The 25,486-nt window shown below is 48.9% G+C and overlaps 1 long non-coding RNA gene across 1 annotated transcript; it reads right to left on the minus strand.

The window, feature by feature from the left end:
- Positions 1 to 18,128: 18,128 nt before the first annotated feature.
- On the minus strand, positions 18,129 to 22,508 carry LOC134428884 (uncharacterized). The gene is made up of 2 exons (XR_010030492.1): positions 22,273 to 22,508; positions 18,129 to 18,462 (listed from the first exon to the last, which is right to left on the minus strand). It is a non-coding gene; the product is annotated as an uncharacterized LOC134428884 (long non-coding RNA).
- Positions 22,509 to 25,486: the final 2,978 nt, after the last annotated feature.

The raw sequence follows: 25,486 nt of genomic DNA on the forward strand, positions 1-25,486 counted from the left end.
GCTAGTTTGGTGTATTTTGATTGAATTTTAATTGGTATTCAAGCGAGCTTGAGACTAATTGTCAATTAAAAATGCATAACTGGATGTGAAACAAATTTCCAAAGTAAAAATCCCAATAAATTCGTGTTAAGCTCTATAACTGCTTAAATATACACTCATAAAATGTTTGCATCATGGCAGTGATATGGAGTGGAAGATTTCCTGATGGTTTTTACTCACACCCCCTAAAAGTTACAGAATTGAGGAGGGAAATGATGATTATCCTTGACTCAAGGACCTCCAGAGCTTCTCACTGCAAAGGATTTGATTTTTCCCTGCTGCAGGGAGAAATCTGGGATGCTCAGAGCTCCTGTTCCATCACAGCATCTTCAGCCCATGAGGGAACGCGGAATAATTCTTGACATTGCTACAAACCAGGTATTAAAGAAAGGTACAACAAACTCAAAAGTGAAATTCCATAGGAAAATGAGTTCTGAAAGCAGCAGCTCTGTGGTCAGCCTGGGTGATATGAGGGAAAATCAATGTTTTTGCTGTTCCAGAAGGTGCTGATCCCTCTTTCCCTCAGCAGGCTCTGTTCATCCTGCACTGAGCTGTTTTGCCAGCCCAGCATTATGAAATGTTGTCCCACCCCTCTGTAGATATCATTACCAAGCTATTTTGCATCTCATTAAAAATAGAAGAGCTCAGGTTAGTCAGATGAGACCTACTTTCCCCGAGGTTGTTGACTGCTGTTATTTTAGTCCCATTTTGACAGAATCCCATCTCAGTGTTCCCTTGATGGGGTCAAACCCCAAAAACCCTCTGGAATTTGCAGGGTTCAACCCCCTCTGACCCTCAGGGATGTCCCCAAGGGAACCAGCCCTGCCTGGGCTCCTTGGCACAGCTCTCTCTATGCTTGTAATGTAAATATTTTCCGTGCTGACAAACCTTGTTTAACATCATCCCTCCCTGTCAAAGGACTGGAAAATAATTCATCCTCCTCATGTACTATTCACCCCGCTTCTTCCCAAATTCAGCGCAGATTGATTTCTTTATGTTCATCAAGATTTATGCCTTTTTTATCCCTTTGTTGTGCCAGGCACAGCTTTTCCCAGGTGCTCCAGCATGACAGTGATCCCCAGTTCATAACTTCCAACATGCATTAATTGCCACCAGCATTTCTGGGGCTTTATTTTCTGTTTTATTTCACTTGTGAAGCTGTTGTCTGTGCTTCCTTCCTGCATTCCATAGTTAAATCCTCAGGGAAGGGAGGGAAAATGGGAGAGGCTGGGCAGAGTTAAAGGAATAAAGTGGGGATTTATTAAAAACCCTCAAAGGATCCCCCTTGGGCAGTGCAAGAGCCCAGCCAGGGCTGCACCCAAGATGGACCCAGGATGGACTCAGAGTCAGGAGTTTTCACCCTTTGATGAGTTCTGGTCCATTTCCATGCTGGGTTCAGTGTCCAGTCCCAGCTCCAGGGGATGCAGTCCCACCCTCCCAGGTTGCTCTCCTCCATTCCCTGTTGCTTGCACCTTTTGGGGCTGGAGCTGCAGCGGTGTCCTTGGTTCTGGGGCTGGAAAAGGATTGTTCTGTGTGCCTGAGCTGTGAGGAGACCTTGCTGACACTTTCTGTGGAGTTCAGAGTTATTTACCAATGCAGTGCAGAGCCTGGGAAATGTGAAAGCTAAAAATTAATTCATCAGAGCAAGCTGGTGATTCACATCCCATGGTGCAGAGGGAGCAGGGGCAGTGGGCAGCCCTGGCTGGATCCAGCTGTGCCAGATGCTGCTCTGCCAAGGGGATGACACTGGGCTGTGCCTGCCACTGTCCCTCACACAGCCTTGGTGGCTCCAGCTCCCAGGAGGAGCTGCCTTCACTCCTTCACTCCTTCTCTGCCTTCTCTGCCTTCAGTGCCCTCACTGCCCTCACCGTGAGCAGCAGAACAAGGCTGAGCAGTGCCAAAGTGTGGCAGGAGCTGGCTGAGGACAGCAGCTGTGCCCTGGGGCAGGTTCAGTGACACATCTGCCCAGCCCCAGCTCCCAGGGCTGGGAAATTGCCCATTTCCCTCCTCCCTGGCAAGAGTCACTGCTGAGAGAACAAGCAGAGCCCAAGGAGCAGAGGGAAAGAGGAATGTTTTCCATACAAGCATTTAAAAAACACATTTTTTTCTTTTTTTCTTTTTTTTTCCCTGAAAATGAAACAAAAAGCTCCAAGTTTGCAGCCAGCTGGGAAGAGCACAGCCAGGAAGGAGCTGTGAGAGGCCCCTGGAGATCTGTGCAGCCGCAGCCATGGGTTCATGGAGGTCCCTGCTCCCACCTCACACAGCTGATCATCCACATCCCTCCAGCATTTCCCTCTGTTTCCTTGGGATACCACTGAGGAGAAGGTCAGTGGTCCATGAATTCTTCACAACTCTCTTCACTCAGGGGAGAACCACCAGCCCTGATAGCACTGACAGCAGAAGTTTTCATGTTTCAGCACAGGAATAACAATCCAGAGATTATGCAGATGGGTGAGCTGTGTTCACGACTCCTAAATCTGACTTAAAACCAGTTAAACTGAAATCCTGAGCAACCTTTGGGAAAAGGGACATCTGACAAACCCACAAAGCGTTGCTGATGCTGAGGGGGGTTTGGGGCAGTTCTTTTAAAGCATCCCTGGATGAAAAGAGATCTCACAGGTCAGAGACAGCAGGTTTGTGTAAACACACACAACAAATCCCTCAGGAATGGCAGTGCCTGTCGCAGACATCTTTTCATTAAAAATCCTCTCCTTAAGATTTTTTCTCCTGAGAAGCTGAGAGGCCTCAGGAACAAAATGTAAACAATGGTTATCTGCTGCTGTGGAATGCAACAGGTGCATCTGTGATTGGTCTCATGTGGCTGTTTCTAATTAATGGCCAATCACAGTCAGCTGGCTTGGACACAGAGCTGAGCCACAAACCTTTGCTATCATTCTCAGCTATTCTATTCTTAGCCAGCCTTCTGATGAAATCCTTTTCTTCCATTCTTTTAGTATAGTTTTAATGTAACATATATTATAAAATAATAAATCAAGCCTTCTGAAACATGGAGTCAGATCCTCGTCTCTTCCCTCATCCTCGGGCCCCTGTGAACACGGTCACAAGTGCCCAGCTGGAAATCTGCTGGAATTCACCCACACCACGAGTTTCCCAAGGCTGTAGAAGCCCAGCTCAGCTCTGATTTCCCAAAAACAAGGGAGCTCAGGGACATGCAGAGCTGTGGTGTGACCAGAGCAGGCTGTGCTGAGGCTGCAGCTGGCAGAAAGGGAATGGGAATGGGAATGAATGGGCTGGGATTGCTGGGAAAGGAGGGACAAGAGCTGCCCTTTGGAGAGCTTCCACTCACCAGCACTTGCAATATTCCCTGGCAAGGTCAAAAGCCCAGGTGTGCCTCTCCAGTGCCCTCCTGCCCACCCCTCTGAGATGCACTCAGCTGCTGAAGGACCTTCCTGGGCCCAGGGAGCACCAATTATCCCGTGGACAGGAATAATCCAGGCACTGCAGCCACCCCAGGCCGGCCCAAGGACACCAACCAAGGTCTCCCTGGGTTCCTCAGGCATCCCTGGGCCTCTCCTGTGCAGGTGGGAGATGTTGGGAGCACAGGGCAGGAATGAGCCTGCACACAGCTCTGGGTGATGCCCTCACCTGCTCCCCTGTGCTCCAGGACTGCTCCAAGCCCAGCTCTCAAGGGATTTAAACAAGGATGGAGGAATGCCACTGCTGCCTAGGTTTATGTCACAGACATGTTTTATATTTTATGAAAAATCCTTTCCTTAGGATTTTTCCTCCTGAGAAGCTGAGAGGCCTCAGGAACAAAATGTGAACAATGGTTATCTGCTGCTGTGGAATGCAACAGGTGCATCTGTGATTGGTCTCATGTGGTTGTTTCTAATTAATGGCCAATCACAGCCCAGCTGTCCAGACTGTCTCCATCAGTCTCTTGTTATTCATTCTTCCTTTTTCTATTCTTAGCCAGCCTTCTGATGAAATCCTTTCTTCTATTCTTTTAGTATAGTTTTAATGTAATATATATCATAAAATAATAAATCAGCCTACTGAAACATGGAGTCAGATCCTCGTCCCTTCCCTCATCCTCAGACCCCTGTGAACACCGTCACAGGTTTAGGCATGAACTCAGATTTTAGACAAACTCAGCTTGTTTCCTTTAGTTGCTGCTGAATTTCACCAGTGGGAGAGTGAAACACCAGTCTGGTGGCCTGAGGTCTTGGAGCAAGCAAAAAAATGTGAAAACCCAAGGGGTCAGAGAGAGGTGGCGCTTCTCCATCCTCATTCCCTGTGTGCCAGGGCAAATTATTTTCTCCTGGCTGCAGCTTTCAGGGCAGAAAAACCATCATGGACAAAAGATTGGCATCTCCCAAAGCCTCAGGCCAGGGCAGTGGGGAGCCCAAAGCCATAAAGGGAATTTTGGACAGGCCTGGGTTGGACGGGCTGCACCAGAGGAAGGGGAAGGGGCAGGGACAGGGGCAGGGACAGGAACAGGGACAAGTGATGGGTCCCCAGCAGGGGATGAGGAGGCTCTGCCCAGGAGAGCCAGGCCAGACCCACTCTGGGGATATTTCACCTTCCCGCCTCCTCCTCACCGGGGAAACAAAAGAGATACAGATGCTGGGTCATAAATTCTAAAGCAATTCTGCTGAGAACCTCCTTTTGAATTTAGAGGCAAATTCTTCATATAAATGGATTGAGAAATTCTCCCTCTGAAGTCATCCATCTCCTAATAGGACACCCTGACAGCAGCTGAGTCAATCCAGTGTCCGCTGTTGATTTGAGGCTGTTCATCCAAGGCTGACATGACATTTCTTTTGTTGACAGAGCTCATATGTTACAGCAGCCTGTCCTTCATATTTCTCTGTCTTTCACTGCTTCAGCAGCTGCACACCAGGAGAAACTGCTGCATTTACTTATTGCTTCAAGGTCCATTTCCTAGACATTCCTTCCCCCAGCAAAGGGCAGCGCTCGTGTGTGAAATCCTGGATTCCAACTGGAGGGAGATTTGCCCTGGAGATGATTCTTCAAAGGCCAATGCAGAAAATTCTCCAAAGTGCTGGAGTACCTGATCTTCATTTCAGGAGCAGATACATAATAATGATATTATTCAGTGCCTTTCATCCCAAAGGATTCTTCTCCAACGTTAGGTTTGACAGGGACATCTACCAGTGGGTCTGGATGAGCACAGGCAGAGCTTCATGCACCATGGCATCTCCAGGAAGGAACAAGACAGCTAATTTGAACTTTGTCATGTCAAATTCCGAGCCTGGGATTGCTGGGATGAGCATTCCAGCAGACAGCTCTGCTCTGGGACCGTGATGGAATCCTCCTCACTGACAGCAGATCTCATTTGGGCACGGAATGGAGCTGTCCTGGGAGCCCAGAATGGAGCAAAGCCTGGGCTGTGCCCCAGGAGGGAGGCAGGACACTGAACCCCAGTGTGGAAATGGACTAAAACTCATAAAACTGAAAACTCCTGACTCTGAGTCCATCCTGGCTCCATCTTGGGCGCAGCCCTGGCTGGGCTCTTGCACTGCCCAAGGTGGATCCTTTGAGGCCTTTTAATAAATCCCCACTTTATTCCTGTAACTCTTTCCAGCCTCTGCTCCAGGAGCCTCTCCAGCCATCCTGTCCAGCAGAGTTTGGGGCTGAAGGCCCCCACTGGGCTGCAGCAGGGTGAGGGATTGTCCATGACTCTGTTGCAGAGCTCAAAATCCCCCATGGCCCAGTCTGGACCCCATCCTGTCCCCTGACCCCACCCAGCACCAGGGGTTGGCTCAGGTACGGCCCAAAACCACCAAAAATTGGAGCTGTGGGACCCCTGCTCTCCATGCAGAGCTGGCTGTGCTGGAAGCTGCTCCTGCTGGGAGCCCTGGCTCACATCCCTGCCCTGCTGAGCATGTGGGGCAGCCCAGGGTGCCCAGGAACCCCAGGGGTGTCACTGTCACAGTGTCCCATTCCAGGGGTGTCCCAGTGTCCCATCCAGGTGTGTCACAGTGTCACAGTGTCCCAGTGTCCCAGCCCAGGCGTGTCACAGTGTCCAGGAGCCCCAGGTGTGTCACAGTGTCCCATTGTCCCATCTCAGGTGTGTCCCAGTGTCCCATCCAGGTGTGTCACAGTGTCACAATGTCCCAGTGTCCCAGCCCAGGTGTGTCACAGTATCTCATCCCAGGGGTGGCACAGTGTCCCATCCCCAGGTGTGTCACAGTGCTCAGGAGGCTCAGGTGTGTCCCAGTATCCCATTGTCCCATCCAGGTGTGTCACAGTGTCACAGTGTCCCAGTGTCCCATCCCAGGTGTGTCCCAGAGTCCCAGCACAGGCATGTCACAGTATCTCATCCCAGGGGTGTCACAGTGTCCCATTCCAGGTGTGTCACAGTGCCCAGGAGCCCCAGGTGTGTCACAGTGTCCCATTGTCCCATCCAGGTGTGTCACAGTGTCCAGGAGCCTCAGGTGTGTCCCATTGTCCCATCCCAGGGGTGTCCCAGTGTCCCATCCCAGGTGTGTCACAGTGTCCCATCTCAGGTGTGTCACAGTGTCCAGGAGCCCCAGGTGTGCCACAGTGTCCCGGTGTCCCATCCCAGGTGTGTCACAGTATCTCATCCCAGGGGTGTCCCATTGTCCCATCCAGGTGTGTCCCAGTGTCCCATCCCAGGTGTGTCACAGTGTCCAGGAGCCTCAGGTGTGTCACAGTGTCCCATTGTCCCATTCCAGGGGTGTCCCAGTGTCCCATCCAGGTGTGTCCCAGCCCTGCTCCCCCTCCTGCAGGAGAGCAGCTCTCCCTCCTTGCTGCTCTGCTGCTCTTTGCCTCATGCAGTTTTATTAAAGACTTACAAGGGATTTTCTGCACAGCTGCCCAACCAGTGCCCTTCACAGCACATCTCCAGCCCTTTAAATATTCACCAGCCTGGGGCTGCTGCTAAATTGAATTTCCCCTGAGGATGAATCAGTTCCTTTGCATCTCCTGCAGCCAAGGTGCAAATGAAGTTACAACGCTGGGCTGGGAGACCAAGGAAGCAACTCCTCTCTGGGCAGTGGCCTCAGCCCTGCTGGGATCACACCTCCAGCAGCATTCTTCTCCCTGGACAGCCTGGAAATCACAGGTTCATGGAGCCATTCGTGCCAGGATGGGCTGCCAGGGGTCCCCAGTGCAAGCCCTGCTCGGGAGGGGATGCCAGCAAGGACAGAGGAGGTCACTCAGGGTCTGGAGTTTCAGCAGCCAAGGATGGGGATCCCACCTTTCCTTCCAGGCTGGCTGTCCCTCATGGTGAAATTCTCATTTTCTCACACATTTGGGGAGATTGCTGCTTTGCACAGCACCTCCAAAACCAGCTCCACCCAGCCCACAGCTCCCTGAGGAGCAGCAGGAGCGTCCCCCAGTACCACCAGACTGTGGGAATTCACAAAATTAGAGAGTTTTGGGAAAACTGCAAGATGCAGGCTTTAGATACAGCAGAACTGTGAGTAGAGCTAAGCAGCAGCCATGAGATTGGTCAGCAGAAAAATTATTTAAACTGTAGAAAAGGCAAGGACAAATAGAACAATGGTCTGTGTATTAACGCTTGCCTGAATAGCTCTCTAAGCTGCAGAAAGTTTATCCAGCGAGATATTAGGAAGGTTAAAGCTTAATAATAGTTAATAATAAATATAATAAATATATAATAATAATATATAATAGATAAATATATAATAATAATAAAGCTTAATAATAGAGCTCTGTGCGTTGAAACAGAGCTCTCCTCCAGCCAGGGCTCACAAGCTCTTGGAGATTTCACACCAAAGATAGCTCAGCTACCTCAGGTGGCATAAAATCAGCAGGGTGGGTTCTGTGGTAGTGTTACAAACAAAAAAGTTGCAATAAAAAGCAAAATAACAAAACTCTTTACAGAGAAAAACTGAGCCAAGTGCAAGAGGTTCTTGCCCTTGGTAAAACACCTCACAGAGTGATTTGTTTCTTTGTTCTCTTCTTTTTCTAGGAAATTGCTCAAGCAGGACTTTTTAGCTTCTGTCCAATTAGCTATCCTTAAATCTGAGATAAAGTCCCCTAAGTCCTATAAAATGTGATTTCACCTCATTGAAGAAAAAAAACTTCTAAGCTTATTTCCTTGTCAATAAAAACCCCAAAAATAGCTTTGTCACTCCGTCAACAAGAAACACATTCCTATAACTGCTCATGCACATTCCTGTAACTGCTCACTGCCCCAAATGCAGAATTATCTCAGCCCTGCTTTACTCCTGAGCACAGCAATGGGCAGAGGGGCACTGGGAGCAGCCAGGAGAGCAGGACAAACTGTAAAACCAGCAGCCAGGAGAGCAGGACAGATTCCAGAGCTGTCTCAGCCTCCTGAGCTGCTGCTCACATCCCATTTCCTGGAGGTTTGGGCACTGCAGAGAAGTTCTCCTGTCCAGATGTCTGAGCTGCCCCATTTTCTCCTTGGCCAGGAGACATCCCACTGGGCAGCAGGAGGAGGAAAGGAGGGCAGTGGCCTGAGCTTCTGGGTCACGAGCCCACAGGGAGCCTGAGCAGAGGGACAGGGACAGGAGGAGATGGAGGAGCAAAGGCAGGATTTTGTTTTGAGGTGCCTCTGCCCAAGTTCACGCCAAAGTCAATAGAAGAGATTTTATTTAAGAGTAAATGGGAGACAAAGCATAGAAAGAAAGAGGGAGAAAAAGGAGAGGGGAAGGAAAGACAGTGAGAGAGATTAAGCAGGAGCTGTCAGCACCCCAAGGATCCCACAGCTTCTCCTTCCTCACGCTGCCCTTCTCAGGGACCCCAAGGTGTCCTTTGGAGGGGCCACCCTCCAGGCACCCAGGGGTGCTCACAGGTACCCCCGGAGCTGCAGACAGCCAGAACACTCCTCTCCAAGGCTGGAGCCTTCTGCTCCCAGCACCAAACAAGCACCATTCCTGCCCACATCCGATGCTCCAGCCCTCCTGTTCCCCTTGGCTGGGCAGAGCTTTCCCTTCCCACTTTGCAGCTGGAATTTTGTGCTGTGTGCCAGCTCCAAACCTGCACCTGGGCTCAGGGGTGGGACAAAGCCCTCCCTCTGTGCCACCTGTGCTCACCTGGAGCTGTGGGATTTATCCCATGGGAGGCTCCTTCTCCAGCAAGGGCTGGCACCTCCCCCTGCACTCCCTGAGCTTCACACGAGGGACAGGGGACACTGGCAGGGGCTCCTCCAGAGCGGCCAGACTCACACTGGAGCCACCTCTGCCTGTGGCACCCAGAGCAGGGGGATCCAGGGAATGGCTGTGTCACCGGGACATTGTCTGAAAAATCCCTTCACCACGATTTCTCCTCTTGGGAAGTTGAGGAACCTCAGAGAAAAATGCAAATAATAATTATCTGATTGCTTCTCCTGTGTTTGGCTGCTTGGGGATGTGGTTGGTGAGTCTGTCACTGGTTCCATGTCAATTGTGTTGTCTTAATGGCCAATCCCAGCCAGCTGTGTTGGACTCTCTGAGGAGTCACAGGTTTTTATTATTAATTTTTTTTTTTCTAGATTTCTGATGTATCCTTTCTCTTTCTTGAGTAAAGATATAATAATACAATAAATATTTTAAAAATAATAAAATAATATAATAAAAATAATATATAATATAATATAATATAATATAATATAATATAATATAATATAATATAATATAATATAATATAATATAATATAATATAATATAATATAATATAATATAATATAATATAATATAATATAATATAATATAATATAATATAATATAATATAATATAATATGATATAATATAATATAATATGATATAATATAATATAATATGATATAATATAATATAATATGATATAATATAATATAATATAATATAATATATATAATATAATATGATATAATGTAATATAAGATGATATAATACAATACGATATAATATAATATAATATAATATAATATAATATAATATAATATAATATAATATAATATAATATAATATAATATAATATAATATAATATAATATAATATAATATAATATAATATAATATAATATAATATAATATATATAATATAATATGATATAATGTAATATAAGATGATATAATACAATACGATATAATATAATATAATATAATATAATATAATATAATATAATATAATATAATATAATATAATATAATATAATATAATATAATATAATATAATATAATATAATATAATATAATATAATATAATATAATATAATATAATATAATATAATATAATATAATATATTTCCGATTTCTGAGAGCATGGAGTCAAATTCTCATCTCTCCCTAGGATTAGAGTTTTGAAAACCACAAAGCCCAGAGCTCCAGGCACACTGCAGCTGCAAAACTTCCCAATATCTCACTAGATAAACTTTTCTGCAGCTTGGAGAGTTATTCTAGACCAGCATTAACGCACAGACCATTGTTCTACTTGTCCTTGCTTTTCTACTTTTTACATAATTTTTCTGCTGACCAATCTCATGGCTGCTGCTTAGCTCTGGTCACAGTTCTGCTGCCTCTGAGGCCTTCTGCAGCTTTCCCAAACCCTGTGATGCTGTGGATGCCCTCAGGTTTGGGTGGTTTGTGTGCTGCAGGATGCTGTCCCCTTGGCCATGCTCGGTGCCAGGGGCTCAGGGCCCAGCCCAGCTCTGCTGCCTGCAGTCTAATTGCTTTTCCCACCACCTGTGACCATGGTGCTGCCTGGAACAGGAGATCAACCACCCCAGAAATTGCTCTCCACTGTTCCTGGCACCGGCTCCTGTCATTGGCCCTCTCTGCCAACTGGAAAATTGATGCTGGCAGGGATGCCGGTGTCTGAAGGCATCGGGCTCCTCCTCAGTGGCAGGGGATTGTGGCAGGGAGGGACCAACCAGGGCAGGGGACACAGCTCTGGGCCCTCCTGGCCCGCTGTTCCCATGGCCTCTGTGCCTTGGGAACAAACCCCAGCCAAGGCAGCTCCTGTGGGAGCTTCTGGGCTGAATTTACCCCCTGGGGGTGACAGTGACACTGCCCCACAGCCTGGGGAAGCCAACACTGCCATCCAGGGGGGGATCTTGTGGGGTGTCAGAGCTCAGGACATCCCTCTGGCTGTCCTGCAGTGCCCAAACCCCTGCCAGGGGGCTCAGAGACCCTGGCACAGAGCCCAAGGCACCTGTGGGTGTCATTGTGACCCATGAAGAAAATAACCAACCTTGTATGAGGATCTGCAAACCACAAAACTCTAAGTAGAATAATAATCAGTTTGTCACAGGGTGAAAAATAGATTTTTTGGGGTTTTTAGAATGGGGGTTCAGGGGACGAGATGGAGGAATGTAGTGGTGTTCACAGGGGTCCCAGGATGAGAATCTGACTCCATGTTTCAGAAGGCTGATTTATTATTTTATGATATATATTACATTAAAACGATACTAAAAGAATAGAAGAAAGGATTTCATCAGAAGGCTGGCTAAGAATAGAATAGGAAAGAATGATAACAAAGGTTTGTGGCTCAGGCTTTGTGTCTGAACCAGCTGAGTGTGATTGGCCTTAATTAGCAACAACCACATGAGACCAACCCCAGATCCACCTGTTGCATTCCACAGCAGCAGATAATCATTGTTCACATTTTGTTCCTGAGCCCTCTCAGCTTCTCAGGGTAAAAAATCCTAAGGAAAGGATTTTCCACAAAAGATGTCTGTGACAGGGAGCAGCCGCATCCCCTCCCTGGGACAGCCAGGGCAGGTCTCTGCAGGCAGAGGGGACCCCTGTGCCCACCCCTGGGGCTCTGAGCCCTGCTGAGGTGCAGCCACAGCCCAGAGCTGCCCCCAGATGAGAAAATGCCCTTTGTCCAGGCAGCACAGCCCTGCACAGAGCACAGGGACAGCCCTGTCCCCGTGGATGGCACACAGCAGGAGAGGAGGTTCAGGGGCTCAGGGGTGGAGGGCAGAGCACCAGGAGCTTCTGAGGAGCTTTTGCAGAGCTGCTCAAGTAGGACAGCAGGGACTGGCCCTCTGCAGGGACACAGCTGCTGGGCCGGGGATGAAAGGACGGCCAGGGCTCGGTGGGACACAGATTAACACTGAGTTCAGCTCCTTTAGAGCAGCCCTGGGCAGCAGGAGGGGGCTGTGCATCGTTCCAGCAGCTCCTCATCCTCTGCCCTGCATCCTCGCTCCCCATGCCCTGCTCTGCATCCTCATCCTGTCCTCTGCTCTGCTCCCCATGCCCTGCTCCTCATTCCCTGCTCCCCATCCTGTCCTCTGCCCTGCATGCTCTTCTCTCCTTCCTCAGCTCTGCAACCTCTGCTGTGCTTCCCATCCTCAGCTCTTCATTCCTTGCTCCTCATCTTCTCTCCCCATCCTCTGCTCTGCATCCTCTTCTCTCCATCCCCTTCTCCCTATCCTCTCCTCCCCAGCCCCTGCTCCTCATTCTCTCTGTTCTCCATCCTCTTCTCTGCATTCCCTGCTCCTCCTCCTCTGCTCCCCATCCCTTTCTCTGCACCCTCTACTCCTCATCCCCTTCTCTGCTCCTCATCCTCTCTGCTACCTATCCTCTGCTCTCTTCTACCCCCTTCTCCCCATCCTCTGCTCTTCATTCCCCGCTCTCCATCCTCTGCTCTTCATCCTCATCCTGCCCTCTGCTCTCTATCTTCTGCTCTGCATCCTCTTCTCTCCATCCCCAGAGGATGCATCGCTCAGCATCCTCTCCTCCTCATCCTCTGCTCCTCATTCCCTGCTCCTCATCTTCTCCATCCCCTGCCCTGCAACCCCTGCTCTGCTCTCCATCCTCTTCTCCCCATCCTCTCCATCCCCTGCTCCCCATCTTCTGCTCTGCTCTCTGTCCTCTTCTCCCCATCCCCTCCTCTACTCCCCATTGTCTGCTCTGCATCCTCTGCTCTCCATCCCCATCCCCAGCTGTCCCTGCCTGCTTTGGGCAGTGCTGGCACCAGGACCAGCCCAAGGGAGGCTGCAGGGAGGCAGCCCCAAGCTGAGCTGTGCAGGAGGGTTGGCAATCCTTTAAATTTAATCTTCCAGCCAATTTATACCCAAATTACCACCTTCCTCCGGTCTGTGTGGCACCACTCTGCTGCAAGGTGACCTTGGAGATGTTGTTGCTCCAGAGAGGGGAGGAAAATCTCAGAGTTCTGCCCTCAAGGGCTGAGGCTTCTCCTGTGGTGCTTTGATCTGGGCAGCTCCATTCTGGATGGGCCCAGAGTCATTTCTCAGCTGTCTCCTGGCTCTGGAGCTGCTTTGAGCCCCAGGATCACAGGAGATGCCTCTCTCCGGGGAAGGGTTTGTGTTCTGGCTGCTGCAGAAGCCAAGCAGGGCTCCAAAGCCAGCAGGAAACCTTTCGGACTGAGTTCAGCACCTTCACCTTGTCCTTGCCCAAGGAATGCTCGGGGAGGGTTTGAGGGGAGCACAGCTCCCACAGGGGAACTGAGCCAGCCTGGAAAACCCTTCCAAAGCTGGAGCCTGATTTCCAGAAGCCTTGCTCTTCCCAAGGAAGATGTGGCCTGAAGAAAACAGAAGCTGCTCAGCGTGGAAGTTTGCACCAGAAACTCTTCTCGCTTGGCATTTTGCAGCACTGAATTTGCCTCTTCATTAAAATACAGCTTTATTCAGAAACCAAACCGATTTCTGCAGCTTCACTTGCTTTTTCTGCATCTCTCTGCTGAGCCCAAAATGAATGAACTCTGCTGATGGAAACCAGCTGGGATCTAAAACACAAGCTGGGCTTGCTGCAGTCCAGGCTCTCCCCTATTGGGACAGCACAAGGAACTGGCTCCAAAATTACAGATATTCCCTGGGAACCAGAAATCCTGGAAAGGGGCTGCTCCCACCAGAATTCCCTTCCAAACCTCCTCTCAAGTTGGGGGTCCTGGGATCTGAATTCAAACAGCTTGGTGCCCCCCACCCTTCCACACCCCCTCTCCAGGGCTTGAAAGCTCAAGCTGGACTTAACTGAAGCTGTTCCGAGTTGAATTTTTGGGCAGACTGGAAAAGGTGCCCAGCTTTGTGCTGGGAGCAGCTCCGCTCTGAGCAGCCCCCACCAGAGAGTGACAGCACCCTTGGATTTCCAAACCCCCCATTTGGGGCTTGATTTCCATCAGATTTGGGCATTTCTGACGCTGCCTCGGAGCTGCCCAGCCCAATTTTGGTGCCAAGGCTCCCCCTGCAGTCGCTGGAGAAGCACAGGGAGCAGATCTGGCCGTGTAAATATTGCTGGGAGGAAGGAATGACCCCAGGAAGGAGCTGAGGCTCTCCCAGAGGGCACAGGGCAGCCCAGACCCTCCAGCAAGATGGAAGGGGAATTTCCAGGGGAATTTCTGGGGATTCTGATCTTTTCCCTGCACGGAAATGGGGATGAATGTGAAGGAAATGAAGAATTCTTGGGCTGAGGTTCTGCATTTCCCTCTCCTCCTCCTCCTGCACCTTGAATGAGACATCCCAGCCCCTTCCCCTCCCATCACTGCCTGCCCTGCACTTCCTCCCCTGCTTGCAGGTGTCCGTCAGTCCTGCAGACAGAAGGACAGCAGGGAGGGGTTTGGGATCCTGGGGATTGCAGGGATGGGCTTGGGAGCAGGGACGGGTTTGGAACCCTGTCTGGGGCCAGCAGAGACAGAGCAGGGAGTGCAGGGGAGGAGAGAGGGAAAGGGAAAATAAAGGGGAATGAGATGAAGGCAAAGGGACATTGCAAAGGCAGGAAGGGGAAGGAAGGGGGAAGTGAAAAGGGGAAAAAAAGGAGGGGAAGTGGGGGAAGCGTGAAGGAAAGGGAAATGGAAATGGAAAAGGAAAGGGAAAGGGTTTTTTCCAGGGTTTCTCTGCAAAACCAAGGCAATATTCCCAAGGGAAGTGTTTCCTTTGAAGAGCACACCCTTCCTCCCATGCTGAGGAGCATTCCAAGCACGGTTTCCATCTGAGATCCCACAGAAACTCCCCCACACATCAGAGCTGTGCCCAGACCTGGCTCCTGCTGCTCCATCCCGCTTCTCTCAGCTCATTTCTCTCTGCTCTGCTGCCTTTCTTCCCTTGCCTCCCCTCTGCACTCCTGTCCTGCAGAACCCAAATCCCTCACCCCCAAAACCCACACCTAAATCCCTCTCCTGCAGCTGCCAGGACCTTTGGAGAGCCCCCAGAACCCCAGGAGGACCCTGGCACAACCCCAGCTCACAGCCCCACTGCTTTTCTTCCCTCTTGGGTGCTGTGCAGAGGCTGCAGGTCAGTGTGATGGGAGGAAAAGCACTCCCCACACAGCCCAGCCAGGCTGCCACAAGCCACTCAGCAGCCTCTGATAACACTCACCTGGAACAGATCCCTCTGCAAGACGTTTCCAGTCCTTGAGAGGAGGCCTTGAAGATGTTTCAGCAGAGGGGTGAACGGATTTGCCCCTGAATCCGCATTGTTCTGAAGCATTTCTGACGGAATGCTCCTTCCCAGCTGAACATCTGCTTTCAAGTGAAGAGCAAGACACTTTGCAGTGCTCCCTGATAAAAGGATTTGAAGCATTCCTTAACAGAATCTTCATTTTACATCTAAATTTCCACGTGGAACCCAAACAAAAGGCCTGTCCCATGTTGCTGCCCATCCTTTTGGCCTTTTTATCCTCCCTGTTTTGTTTTATCAGCGTTGTTGCCTGTCAGGTTTAGGGCACCTCGTTGTGTGCACGTGAGTTTGGCTGGGTTAATATTCATCTCCTGACAACACCCAGGGTTCAGCTGCTCCCCTGATCAGTGCCTGGCTGCAGTGGAGACAGTCCTCGTGCAGAACACTGCCCTTCCACCCCTGGCATCTCATTTCTCTGTGCTCTGGCTGGCAGGGAATTCACAACACGGGGATGCTTAATCCTGCTGGCCCTGCCAGAGTCAGCTGCCATCTCCCTGCAAGGAAAACAGAGCCTTGGTGCTGCTCAGAGAGACATTTATCTTTAGCAACAACAATTCTGCTGAGGATGACGTGGCTGCACCCTGGAACAGCTCAATTTGGGAGGGTTTGAGCCCTGCTGAGGGCAGGGGGTGCTGGAGCATCCCTGCGGGAGGATGTTGTGGTGGAGATGCTGAAATCAGCCCCTGATTTTGGCTGCTCACGCTCCTTGCTGATGCTCTCGTTTACTTTTCATTAGTTTGTTAGGCAAATCTCCTTTTCAAGTGTTGTCATTCTCACCAGGCACTGAATGACACAAAGCAAACAGGGGAGGTGGAGAGAGCAGAGGCGCAGAAATTCCTGTCAGAAGGGAGAGGAATGGGGGATTTGTCTTTCCAAACCAGCTCTGGGGCTGCTGGTGGATAAAACCAGCACTGGGAGAGAAAAGAAACAATGGGAAGGATTCCACTGATTGGTGAATGGAAAAATACTTGCTTTTACAAATAAACTGTAGGGTTGATAAACAAAATTTTTCTAATTTCATTGATAAACGAAATTAGACATTGAGAGATGAAAGCAAAATGGGGAAAAACCCTAAATTCCACAAAAAGGAAAAATTAGAAAGGAGGGTTATACATTAGAGGAGAATCTCTGGTATCAGGTGTTCTGGGAGGCCTGTACCTCTCAAGTACCTCAGAAATGGGGAAAGAGAGAAGGAAAATGTGGCTGGGAAATTGGGATAAAAAGGAGGCTGTGTCCTCCAAAAACTTGAGAAATCCCAGGGCAGCGATTTCTGCGCCACAGCCTCTCCCTTTATTCAAATAAAGTAAAAAAGGGCTCTTCTGTCTCCTTTTTGGGCATAAACCTCTGGTGTTTGTGGGTTAATTTTCCTAACAGAAGGAGCTCTACGTGTCCCGGAGGAGACCTACAGACCTGACAGAGCAGCTGAAAATTCAGCACTGAGTTTCCCTGGCTCAGAATGGGAATCCAAGCGAAGATCCCCACCTAGAGAGCGGCAGAGACAGGGCAGCTTGCCGGGAAATGGGAAAGGGATGGAAAACCCCGGGGCTGGGATGTGTGGCTGACCCCGTCCCCGAGCAGGACATGCGGGATGCTCCGGGGCACCGAGCTCGGCTTAACCCGCTTCGAACCGGCTTAAACTGCGTTTAACCCTCACTGCAAACTGGCTTAAACCCCGATTAAACCCTGCTGTGTCACAGACGTCTTTTGTGAAAAATCTTCTCTTTAGGATTTTTCCCCCTTTCTGAGAAGCTGTGGCCTCAGCAACAAAATGTAAACAGTGGTTATCTGCTGCTGTGGAATGCAACAGGTGGATCCGTGATTGGTCTCCTGTGGATATTTGGATTTACTGCCCACTCACGGCAGAGCTGCTCTCGCTTTCTGCCTGGACACAGAACTTTGTTATTCATTTCCTTTTCTATTCTTAGCTTAGCTAGCATTCTGACAACTTTCCTTCTATTCTTTTTAGCATAGTCATAATGTAATATATATCATAAAATAATAAATCAAGCCTTCTGAACATGAGGTCAAGATTCTCGCCTCTCTCTTCACCCTGCATCCCTTGCTAGCCCTGTAACACTGCTGCGACCCCGTTTAAAGCCTGCTATGACCGGCTTAAACCGCATTTAAACCCCGCTGTAAACCGGCCTAAACCACGTTTAAATCCTGCTGTGACCCAGTTTAAATGCTGCAATGATCCGGTTTAAACCGTGCCTAAATTCCGCTGCGGCCCCACTTAAACCCCGATTAAACCCCGCTGTGACCCGGCTTAAACCGCATTTAAAACCCGCTTAAAGCCCACTGTGCCCCGGCTTAAACCGCGCTTAAAACCCGCTTAAAGCCCACTGTGCCCCGGCTTAAACCCTGCTTCGATCCCACTATGACCTGGCTTAAATCCCCCTGCGACCCAGCTTAAAGCCCACTTAAATCCCGCTGCAACCTGGCTTAAACCTCGTTTAAAGCCCACTTTGACCCGGCTTAAACCGCGTTTAAAACCCGCCTAAAGCCCACTATGACCCAGCTTAAAGCCCATTTAAATCCCACTGCAACCTGGCTTAAACCCCGTTTAAAGCCCACTGTGACCCAACTTAAAAGCCCACTTAAACCCCGCTGCACCCCGGCTCAAACCACGTTTAAAGCCCACTGTGCCCCGACATGGACCCCCTTGTGACCCCGTTTAAACCCCGCTCTGGGAGCCCCGACCCCTCCCCGAGGCGGGCCCGGCTTTGCGTTAATTACAGCCCAGCTGTTATAAATGGAACTCCACAACGAGTTAAGTTGTCCAATTGGAATTTATTAATTACAGCAAGCATAGGTAATAAGCAAAGCAGCGCTGGGCGACAGGGGAGTCCAACTCCACCAACTGCCGCACCCAGTGTCTCACAAGTCCCCTTTTTATACTAGTCCATTTCCGTAGACGTGTTCTTCCCTTGGCGCATGCTCCAGTTGTTGCTAGGGGGTCGTTTTCTACCCTCTGGTGGTCGCTGGATGAAGGCTTGAGGTCTTCCTCAGGCCTGTACTCTTGACCTCGGAGCTCTTGCCTTCCTTATATGGGGTGGTGTTTGGCTGGTTTCTGTTTCTTGGCTAGCTCTTCTTAGTTCCTAAAACTTCAGCCTTTCGCGTGGTTAGTATTTGCGCAATACATGGTTGAATTTAGCAAACAATAGTAACTTGATATGTATTATTTTTAGGTTATGCGGTTATGTATTTCTTAATCATATGGTTGACCATGTATCTCTTAATCACAATCATACGGGGCTGACCATGTATTTCTCAATCACATGATTGTCTATATCGGGGTTTAGTGAACAGGGCTATCCGTTACACCAGCCAATTAGGCCAATGCTCGCTAATGATGCCCCGGGGTTGGGCAGCTCTGCGGGCGGTGGCGTTTTTGCTGTGCATGGCATTACCTGTTCTGCAGCGAGCAGGAGATAATCGTGATTTCCTGGACTGCTTGGAAACACATAAAGTTTATGGGTAATTTTATTTCATACAATGGGAAACTTTCTGTTATGAGCTGGGAGAAAATTAATGGCCTTTCTTTGGTGGTTGGCTCACAATTCAATCCCTGGGTGAGAGTGTTTCTGTTTCATCTCCAACACATGATTTGCACTTTATTAAGTGTTCCCTCTGCCTTGGGGTTGTTGCTCCCTCCATCCTGCCAGGGGGGTGAGCAGCCCCCAGCCCTGCCCTGCTCTTTGTGCCCAACATGGTCCTGCAAAAAAAGGTTTTCAGGTGGAGCAGCAGAGTTTTCAGGTGATCAGCAGATTGATCACCTTGGGGTCTCTGGGCTGTGGGCAGCTGAATACCAAGAAGCTGAAAACCAAAAAGTTGGAATCCAAAAAGGGGAAAACCAAAAAGGTGGAATCCAAAAAGGGGAAAACTAAAAAGGCAGAATCCAGAAAGGGGAAAACCAGAAAATGCAGAAATGGCCATGGAGACACTTCAAGGGCATTTCAGATGGAGGCTGCACATCTGGACCGAGGTGCCTGGAGGTCACAGATCTCCAAATCTCCAAACTGATGCTCAGCCCTGGGCTGGAGAAAGGCCAGGCAGGTTGTTCCCATCATGGACCAAGGTTGGGAGCACAGGGCATTAAAGTTGGGCAAAACCTCCAAGATAAAACCTGGAGTTCAACCTGCAGCCAAATCCCACCATTCCCACTAAACCACACCATGAAATGCTACATCCAACTTCCCAAAACTGGGTTTTGAACACTTCCAAGTGCTGGGAGCCTGTGCTGACACCTCCAGAGAGGAAATTTCATAGAATCGTGGAATGGTTTGGGTTGGGAGGGACCTTAAACCCCATCCAGTGCCACCCCTGGCAGGGCAGGTTCAGGTGGGATATCAGGAAAAATTCAGGCCAGGTTGGATACTGGGGCTTGGGGCAGCCTGGTCTGTGGAAGATGTCCATGAGATGGAATGGGATCCATTGGGATGGGATAATGGGATGGGATTCATGGGGATAGGATGGGATGGAATGGATGAAATGGAATCCATGGGATGGGATGGTGATGGGGATGGAAAACAGGATCTGCTGGACCTGACAGTAGATCTTCATGTCCCAGAATGTGGCTCGGGGCTCTTCTCTCCTCCTTCCCTTCAGCTCTTCCACACAATTTAATTTGCAGGATAAAACTTGGGAGTTCACCCTGTGAATAAATCCCAGCCTTCTCCTGTGGCCAGCACTGGATCCTGCTGATTTCCAGCCCTGTCCAGGTGTATTGATTCTCCCAGCAGTGAAAACACTGGCATATAAATTGCAGATTGCAGCCAAAGGGAAGTGGCTGCATTCAGAGCACATGGAATAAAGGAGATTTATTCCAAGGCAGAGGGGTGTTCATTCCTGTCATGACCTCAGGCCCTGCAGTGCTGCTGGTGACCTTGAGGCAGTGCCTGAGCAGGGACAGCCAGCACTCAATAAGTGACTTCAGCAGAGGCAGAACAGAAAAAATGCTCCAGGGACTGATCCTGTCCAAGCCCACGCAGCAAATTGAACACCCTCCCTCTGGCCAGGCTCATTCCTGCCCGGTGATTTCCATTGTTATCCTGTTTTCACGTGGCAATAAATGATGCAATTACCAAAGCCAAGTGCTGATGAACAGACACAGCCAGGCTGGGACAGCAGAGCTCCTGCCCAGGGATGCTGCTGGGCCCTGGGGCTGCCAGCAGTGGGACAGGAAACCTGGGAAAACAATAAACTGCCACCACCTCTGCCAAAGCAAAATGACAGGTACTGCTGTCAGGCCTATTTAATGAGGGGTAATTAACCCACTCATCACAAGGCCATGGCATACACCAGCTGGAAATGTTCCAGTTAATGCTATTTGATATTTCCACCTGATTTTCAAGAATTTAATTGATGTCTTAATTATGAAAGGCACCTGTATGAACCCTGTTCCCACACAGCTCCTGTCACTGCAGTGACCCACAGAGGCTTGTGGGGCTCTCCCTGCCAGTCCCCACTGTGCTCCTTCCTTTCTCCTTGGAGGCAGCTCCTGCCTGTCCTGGCTGGCCAGAGCTGGGCAGGAGGATTAGGGAAATCCAGGATCTGGGAAGCTTTTGTTATTCCCAGGACAGAGTCCAGCCTTCCCCCCGTTCAGGAGGTGCTGTGTGTGCCCATTTCAGTCAGAATCCCAGAATCATTAGGTTGGGAAAGAGCTCCAAGGCCATCGAGTCCAGCCTGATCCCCACCCTGTCCCCAGCCCAGAGCTCTCAGTGCCACCTCCAGGTGACACCTCCAGGGATGGGCACTCCAACCCTCCCTGGGCATTTCCAATCCCTGAGCTCTCTTTCCATGGGGAAATTCCTGCTGTGCCCAGCCTGAGGCCGTTCCCTCTGCTCCTGTCCCTGTTCCCTGGAGCAGAGCCCAAACCCCTGGGCTCTCCCCTCTTGTGCAGAGCCAGAATTTACCCCTGATCCTCCTCTTCTCCAGGCTAAACAACCAGACCAAGGAATAAATTAATCAATCAGTGGTGTGGGAGGGGCAGCTTGTATGAATCACAGAATCATGGAATCCCAGAAGGGTTTGGGTTGGAAATGACCTTAAAGATGCTCCAGTCCCATCCCTGCCATGGACAGGGACACCTTCCCCTAGCCCTGGTTGTTCCAGCTGAATATCCTGTTCCTTCTGCCTTTCCAAACCCTTCTCCTGTCAGAACCCAGGACTGACCCTGTTTTGGGCAGTGTCCCTGGCCTGGGGGGGGACTCAGCACACCCCAGCCAAGCAGATCTCCCACCGAGCCTAAAAACACCACAGCTGCCACCAGAATTAAAAATGCAGGCAGGGAAAAGAGCCTGCAGCCAGCAGGGAGGGTATTTATAGCTCCTGATGTACAGCAGATACAATGGGGCCTTTCGGGGAGCTGGAATGGGCTCAGTTCTGCTCCCTCATGGAGCAATCTGCACATCCCAGCCCATCCCAGCCCTGCTGAGAGACCCAGGAACAGCCTGAGGCGCTGGAGACCGAGGGGAAATGAGAGGTTTTAGGGTCAGGTAGCTGGGAATGATGAGCATCACGCTGCTCCCCACTTCCCTGAGCCCGCAGAGCCCCTCCCTTCACTGCCCTGGAAAGCTTTAATTGCCACCACTCCACTCAGGAGCAGCCCAAGGCAAGAACCCGGTGACCCAGGTCTCACAGGTTGTCCCAGCTGATCAATTAACTGCAAAAGGTCGTCCTGAGCAGCTGTGAACAAAGTGCAAGCACATGGAAATGGGGTTATTGCTTCCTGAGCATCTCAGTCTGCTCCCTTCTGATGTGCTGGTGAATTGGATATTAAATCCACAGATGAGCTAAATGAGTTAATCGTGGCTAATGTCATTACCAGCAGCAGCAGAGGAATCAAAGATGATTAGCCACTTGTCATAAAGTCTGAGCACAGAGGACATAGAGAATTAATTTGTCCCACTGACCTGCTTTTGGTTTCCACAGGCTTCTGATGGATGTGTGCTGGAAATGCAGGAAATAAACGGGAAGAAAAGTCAATCCAGGATGATAAATCAGCTGAAATACCTGAGAAATATGGGACTTGGAAGCGATAGGAAAGCAGGAAAGGGTAGAGATAGGGAGGCAGAGCTTTGCCAGCCAGCTCTCCCCTAACCTGAATTATCCCATGACTGAGGCTGTTCCTGCTCTCCCTTTTGGGAACCATGTCCCAGGCAGGGCTCTACAGCAGCCCTGAGTCCCTTTTATTGCCAGCTGGGGTCTATTTAAAAATCACAAATGGGATGGACTGCTGGGAATGTGCCTTGAGCTGTTCTATTTTCCAGCATCACTCTCATTCCATGGTTATGACAATGGGAAGATGCCAGCAGCTCACATCCCAGGCAGCAGACAAAGAACTCAATGTCACAACTCACTTTAAAAGTTTTTTGACCAATCACACAAAGCAAAAGCACATTGACAGTAGTTCCATCCAACCACTATAAGCACAGGTACCTCTGGTTAAACAATGCTTGCTTATTTCAAATACAATACCTGCTTATGAGCCTTAAAACACAATGCACAGAGCTCCATTATTGAGCTTAGAACTTTCCAATATCTCACTGATAAACTTTTCTGTAGCTTAGAGAGTTATTCTAGATAAGTGTTAATACACAGACCATTGTTCTATTCATCGTAACTTTTCTATTTACATAATTTTTCTGCTGACCAATCTCATGGCTCCTGCTCAGCTCCAATCACAGTTCTGCTGCCTCTGAGGCCTTTTGCAGCTTTCCCAAACCCTCTGATTTTATGGATTCCCACACCTTTGGCCACAGAGAGCATCCCCATGGATCAGTAGGGTTGCAGACCTTGTCCCTCCCCAGCCCTGCCTGCTGCCTGCCTTCCCCTTCCCTGACACAGCCAATTTCCCAGAGGAGATGGATGGCTCCTCCAGCTGCACTGTGTGTTTAATATTTGCCATTTATCACCCACCCTGTCACCTCGGTGAGAGGAGTGTGTGCCTGCACAATAAACATGCAAAAATCCCCCTTGCACTTGGTTAATCCTCTGAGGGCCATCAATACACCTCAGGGGCTTGGGAGGGACTCGGGGAGAATTGTAATGCTCCACAAATTAATATTAATTTATATTTATCTATAGTATTAATATTGAATTATGTTTATCTATAGTATTAATATTTTAATAATTAATTTATTTATTTTATAACTAAACATATCTATTTATAGTATTAACATTTATAGTTATCTATAGTATTAATGTTTTATAATTGATTAAATTATTAATTAATTTTATAACTAAACATATTTATTTATAGTATTAATATTTATTTATATTTATCCATAGTATTAATATTGATATAGTTAATAAATTAAATAATGAATTAATTTTATAACTAAGTATTTTTATCAATAGTATTAATATTTCTTTATAGTTATCTATAGTATTCATTTTTATAATTAATTAATTTATTTATTAATAATTAATTTAATAACTAAATATATCTGTAGTATCAATATTTCTTTATAGTTATCTATAGTATTCATTTTTATAAACTACTTTCATAATTAATTAATTTTATAGCTAAATCTATTTATCTATAGTATTAATATTTGCTTATATTTATCTATAGCATTAATATATTATAATTAATAAATTTAATAATTATTTTTTAAAATATAATTTATATTTTTATTGTTGTTTTCGTTGTTGCTCAGCTTCTCCCCAACCCTTCCCTCTGCAAAGTGTGTCAGCCTGCAGCGGCTGCTGTTGTGGTGGCACCAGGCAGCCAGAGCAGGAGGAGCTGTGCTGGTTCCATCACTGCTGTCTGGGGCAGGGAACCATCAAAGGGAGTCAGCCATGGCTGCTGTGACAGAGCCCTGTCCCACAGGCCAGGTCCCAGAGCTGCCACCTGCTCCACAAACAAGGTGGGACCAAGGCTGGGACACCAGCACAGGGTTGGCTTCTCCAAACCCCCCCCAACCTTGGGATCACAGCTTGGGACTGACATCCAAGGTCGCTGTGTTCAGCCTTGGACCCAGGGCAACCTTGTCACCAAGTGCCACCTCTGCAGGGACACAACTCCAGGGTCAGCAGGGACACAATCCCAGGGTCACCAGGGACTCAATTCCAGTGACAGCAGGGACACAATTCCAGGGTCACCAGGGACACAGTTCCAGTGCCAGCAGAGACACAATTCCAGTGACAGCAGGGTCACAAATCCAGGGTCACCAGGGACACAACTCCAGTGTCACCAGGTACACAATTCCAGGGTCACCAGGGACACAATTCCATCAGATTCCATCCAGCCATGCATTTGGCCAGTAGAACACCCCTGAGTGTTCTCAGAAATCAAGCAGCAATGCTTCCAAAACATTTTGTGCAAAACCTCTTGTTAGCAGCCAATTTCCTTTCCTAAATCTGAAGGTTCACTGTCACCACGTGTCTGGTGGCACTTGCTTGGAGCCACCACCACTCAGGACCTGCCCAGGGACGTGCCAGGGGTTCCCTGACAGTTCTGCCTGAGCCTGTCCTCTGCCAATAAATAATCAAGTGAATCCTGACAGTGAACCTTGTCAAATTACTGTTTTATATCAATAAGTAATCTGCTAATTCTCTTTTCAGAGTAAGGTGTCACAACACCACCCCTTCACAAAGCAGACAGGGCCCAGCTTGACCCAGACACTTTCCCCATGCCAGCCTGGCCCAGGTTGAACCATTTTCTCCCCATGAGTCACCAGCCTCTGCTGCTTTCTGTCTCCTCCTCAGTGCCACTCCTGGGCCAGCCCCATTTCTGCCACACAAACGCACTTGGCTTTCTTAAGCACTGCTCAATATTTCATACAGAGACTTTTCAGCATCACAGACTATTCCCAACTATCTCTTTAATCATGAGCAATGCACTGAAAAAGCCCAAAATAGTGCTTTTTATGCTCCTTATTAGAAGGAGGGGAGCGAGTTTTGTGGAAGGGAAGGATGAGTAATGAGGCTGGGCTGGGCTGTTTGGAGCAGCAGCACAGAACTGCTGTGAAACCTCCTGCTCTGGAAACCTTCCTGGGAGCTCTCAGCAGTTTTCTCCCTACCTGAGGCACTCACAGATTGCAGAGTGCAGGCAAAGACAGAGCAGGGGTTTATCTGCAGATAGAAGCATGAATCACTTTTCCCAAATGCTGCCCTGGCTGC

The sequence above is a fragment of the Melospiza melodia genome, chromosome 24, assembly GCF_035770615.1.
Source record: "Melospiza melodia melodia isolate bMelMel2 chromosome 24, bMelMel2.pri, whole genome shotgun sequence".
Taxonomy (NCBI): Eukaryota; Metazoa; Chordata; class Aves; order Passeriformes; family Passerellidae; genus Melospiza; species Melospiza melodia.